The following is a 5,188-nucleotide window of genomic DNA, read 5'->3' as shown; positions in this document are numbered from 1 at the left end:
GGGGCCGGGATGAGGGTTCCATGGCCCTGGATTAAAGCTAGTCATCCGGTCAGGGGGCATGGGTGTTTCCGGTTGGGACCGAGAGGGGGGCACCCCTTAGAGCGCGCGTATATAAATTTGATCCCATGCTACGCGAGGTTGTAGCCTCCCCGTCTCAAAGTTTATCTTGAACGTTGCCGAGGGTGATTCCTGGCTTCGGAATGTTGAATGGGTGTGTACTGGTTAGATGTGTTTCTTCCAAAACACCGTAAACGGAACTAGTCCCCGTGACTACTGAAATCCGTTGGCTGTGGTTAAAGTACAAACTCTGCAGAGTCAAATCCTTCCAAGTCACCGTATCTATGGTCAAGGACCATGGCCAGTATATCCTTATCTATGTCAATCCTCGTGGTAAATCCCCGGTGAACAAGCTTGAGTGGTAAAACCAGTTTAATTGTTATTCCTGTGGATGGACTAACCTTTTATTTACCTCGTACTTGTAATGATTTATATTCTTGGGTTACTGAATTATTGAGTTAAGATATAAGCCCTTTATGTGATGTCGCTTCAGACGTCCGACTGTGGCACTCTTGTTATTTACTTTTGATATAAGCCCTTTATGTGATGTCGCTCAGACGTCCGACTGTGGCATGCACTGTTGTTTATCCTTTCAATATAAGCCCTTTATGTGATGTCGCTCAGACGTCCGACTGTGGCACGCACTGCCTTTTATATTCTATTATAAGCCCTTTATGTGGTGTCGCCTTGACGCCCGACTGAGGCATTGTTATTCTTGTATTTTCCTCTCGAGGAGTCATTCAGACACTCATTTGGCCCTCAGCATTTATTTTGGGATTTCGGGAGGACTACCGCTCGACTTCTCTTTTATTTTCCCATGCATTATTGTCCCTTCGTCTGAGTGCACTTGATAATCTGTTCGCATGCATCATGTTTACATTTGTTATATCTTATGTCTGAACTGTCTTGCGAGTACTTTCATAGTACTCACCTGGCTTGTTGATTTGGCCAGATGTTGACGAAGGCGATCTCATGGATGAAGAGTTTGATAGTGAGTCTGACGCCTAGAGGAATCCCAGTCAGTCCCGTGCGATCCTGGATATTGGTCACTTGTATCATATACGCTTCCGCCACCCGCAATAAGTCCCCTCGAGCCTCACTCCGACGCTCGAAGAGCTGTTAGTTTCCAGGAGTCATATCACCCACTTCGCTGTGATATTTCCACCACCGCTTTTATCGTGAGTTAGTAGTTATGCCACCCTATCCGCCTTTATGTTTTAATGGCGTGCTAGTAATAAATTGTTGAGCAGTCTCCGCTCAACTTTGTATTATATTCAGTACTCCTGGTATTTTTCTTCTGTGATCAAGATTTTGTCTACCAGTAAGAAGGAATTCTTCCTTACTGGTCCGTAAAAGGGATCGGTCTCTCAATAAATATTTTTATTGGAAAACCGATCGTGACACCACCCCATCGTCCACCTTGCCGGAGCTGCTACCCCTACCCCGTCGTCCACTGCAAGAGATGGATGTCTCTCATCCATGGCGTCGGACCAGGATCCTTTCATTGCGTCGTCTTGCTTCATCGGCGCCGTCGTCCAGTTTGCCGTTGCCGCTCCTACGACCACCTCATCCACGGCAACATGATTTATCCCCCAACCCGGCCGTCTGCCATCTAAAGTCTTCTTCCCCGCCGCCGACAGCCATCACACCTGCAGCACCCTCAACGTATCAGCAGGGGCCTACACGGCGTCGCAAGAGAGGTGGTACTCTTCCATATGTGCTTAAGTTATTGATCTCACCTGGAAAATAGATCTTAAATTGTTTACAGTACTTTTCTTGTCCGTACCAAATCGTAGTGGCTAGTTGAATGCAAACATTGGTTGCGAAGTAGCTTTGTCTGGTTTGCACCTTCAGATCTGCCATGTCACGGTCACTATACTCGTAAAGCTTATGGTTTCCCCCCTTTATATTCACTACCATCATCGTAGGTGCTTCCCTGCTTCGTGTCGTGCTAGCACTACTCCTCAAGACCTCAAACCATCAAGCGAAACAACATGCCACTCATAATTCCAAAGCTTACGTGTTGAAATACGAATCTGATATGATGCTCATATTACTAAAACAGAGAACGTTTAATTGGTCACCTAATGTTCCTATATTCATTTCGAAAAGCATGTGCGCCACCCACTGGTCCAGCTAGTTCCACTTTCCTGATTTTGCTCTTGATGCTTAGGGTTTTCCCCTTTTATCTACTCTACTATGATCTGCATAGGTGCTTTCTGTCATACTAGCATTACTCCACCCTTCAAGCTAAACAACACAACACTCAAAATTCCAAAGCTTAGTTGTTCAAATATGATTGTGATATGATACTGATATTAGTTAACAGACACATTTAATTGGTTAGCTAAAGGTCCCACTTGAGTTTCCAAATGCATGTTGTGACATATAGAGAGACAGCAGAATTGCATTTCTTTGTCACTTGTTGACTGTACTTTCTTGTTCATACCAAATCTTAGTTGTTATTTCAAAGCAAATATCGGTTGCTAACTACCCTTTGCGCAGTTTGCAGCTTCAGATCTGCCATCCCACTACCACGATCAACACTATACTCAGCATGCCTACGGTTTCCCCATTTTATGATGACCACGATCAGCCTACGTGGTTCATGTCGTAATAGCACTGCTCCACCCATCGAGCTAAACAAGCTTAGTTGTACAAATTCAAATATGATATTATGCTGATATTAGTAAAACTGAGAGATGTTTAATTGGTCAGCTAAATGTTCCTACTTTAGTTTCGAAATGCATGTGAGCCACATATGGAGAGATCGGAAGGAATAGTATTTCTCTGTGCGCTCTGGTTCATCATGGGTGGCCAACCGACATTGTATAGAAAGACTTGTAATATCTTCAATCTGCTTGCTCTTCTGCTCTTCTTTAAGATGATCCTCTTCTCTTGCGGTCGACTGGTCAGGTCGAGTTATTCTCCCTTAGTATATTTTGAATCTGTCATCTGCGAAGCTGTCATCTGCGAAGTATCATCACTTCCGGAGCTCTCATATTTTGAGTAGTAGGCCACATTATATTAATGCACACACCAAATTACAACATGCATGGCACCTCTTAGAAGTTGTAGAGATAGCACAAAGGGGTTTACAGGGAGGAAGTATTGGATTAGAATCACTTCTGCATTACAAAGATAATCTCACTTGTTTTTATGTTTTCATGCATGTCAGGTATTGAACATTATCAAAATGAATATGAGAACGGGCGCACTAGAGGAATATTGCGGAACGATCCACTGGCTAACAAACTTGGCATGGTGGAGGATGACCTATCTTATTCACCCATTAAGGTGCATGCTCTAACTTGGCAAGGTTGTATTGGTCGCACATATTTTGCATCTGACCTCTTGCATTACTTCTACTTTGTTACACCATCTGCTTAGTTTAAGCATCATATATGAGTATATGCCATACCTATCCATTTTCTGTACCTATTCCATGTGTCGTCATACTATGTTTTTCCAGTCAAATGTTGTTCTTTCGTAATAGATGTCCAAAAGGAAGAGGGTGATTGCAGATCCTCAAGGAGTACAAACTAGGTATTTGGAAAAGGTAGTGATACCTATTAAATCAGATAGATCAGCAGCCACAGAAAACACAGGCCCAACTGTAACAGACTTTACCCCTACTCCAGTGGCCAAACCCCTATTAGAACTGCTGACAGCCCAGCATCAGGTACTGTCTATTATATCAATTCAAAATTTGAACTCCTAAATTTCTGCATGTGCCTTACCTTCTCTCTTGTATGAAAACTAATTTCAGATGAATCTCCTTGCTCAAAGGATCATAGGATCTCACGAGAATACTGGGCTCTGCATTGCTCTTGTCAGTACCTCTTGCCCTTTGTCAGCATACTTACACTCACTGCTGTTTGATTATGCAGCATCACTGTAAATGTTCGCTTCTTTATCCTTCCTTTGCTTGAAATTATAAGATCTATATTTACTCTTAGATAAATGTAGAATTAACACAATGGTTATGAAGTTTTGGATTGCTCATGTAAGTACATGTTGTCATGTACTCCCTCTGTATCGAATTAATTGTTGATCAATTGGATGTATTTAGAACTTAATAGTGCTAGATACATCCATTTGAGCGACAACTAATAACGGACGGTGGTGGTATTACTGTACATGCATCGCGAGATAGTTGATTGTCTAGCATTAGTCTGCATCTTACCTGCCCTGCCCTCCACTTTCTCCATATTATCATATCTACATTTACTCTTACCAAAATGTTGAATAAAGCCAATGCCACTGCACACATTGATGTCTACATTCCTCTTATCAATACCTTTTGCCTTGTAACGCTATACTTAATTAATTGCTATTTGATTATGTATCATCAGTCTGCACCTGAGCTTCATTATCCTCTATTTCTTCCAATATTATTTGATATATATTTACTCCTTGCAAAATGTAGAATAATGGCAACGCTTATAAAGAATTTTCTTTGGGGAATTTATTGAATTATCTTTCCATCAACATGGAGAAGGGCTTTGTCCAGCCCGTGTTAACATGTAATGTAAGTTCATCCTTCTCAAGCCTTCAAACTTTGTTCTAGTATAGATTTGGATAGGCATCATTTCCTCCACTGCTGTTTACATCTGATTGGATGTTTGCAACAACTACCAGTTTTAAATTGTAGTTGTAAAAACATGTTCCTTATGCAGAAGAGATCCATTTATTTGCTTATATAATTGTGAAACCTGTTACGTGTCTCCTTGTTTCTCTTTCATAGTCGTATCTCTTATGCCAGGCAGAACTTTAGGAAATATAGTGAACCAAACCATCTTGAGGACAGCGAGATGACCCCAAGGTCATGTCTTGATGAAGACAGTGAGTTGAAGCTACTCACCAGCAGGTGTGAGACAACCTCTGTGCAGTCGCTGCCTCAATCAGTTCGACTTCTTCAGTCTCAACTTAAAGCGGAAAGGCTTGCTTCAGCTCAGCTCTGACTTGAAGTCAAAGATGTAATGAAGATGTCAGGGGACTGCCTTGCACACTATGGTGCCATACAGCTAGGGATGAAGCATCTATCATTGACACAACTGAGGTCTCATCAGCTTGTTCGGCTGCTTGCGGGGGCCTGAGCTTGCCAGGTCTAGTGCCTTCTGAAGTGCTC

This window comes from Triticum aestivum, chromosome 2D (assembly GCF_018294505.1).
Source record: "Triticum aestivum cultivar Chinese Spring chromosome 2D, IWGSC CS RefSeq v2.1, whole genome shotgun sequence".
Lineage (NCBI taxonomy): Eukaryota > Viridiplantae > Streptophyta > Magnoliopsida > Poales > Poaceae > Triticum > Triticum aestivum.
Note: the sequence above shows the minus strand (reverse complement) of the source record.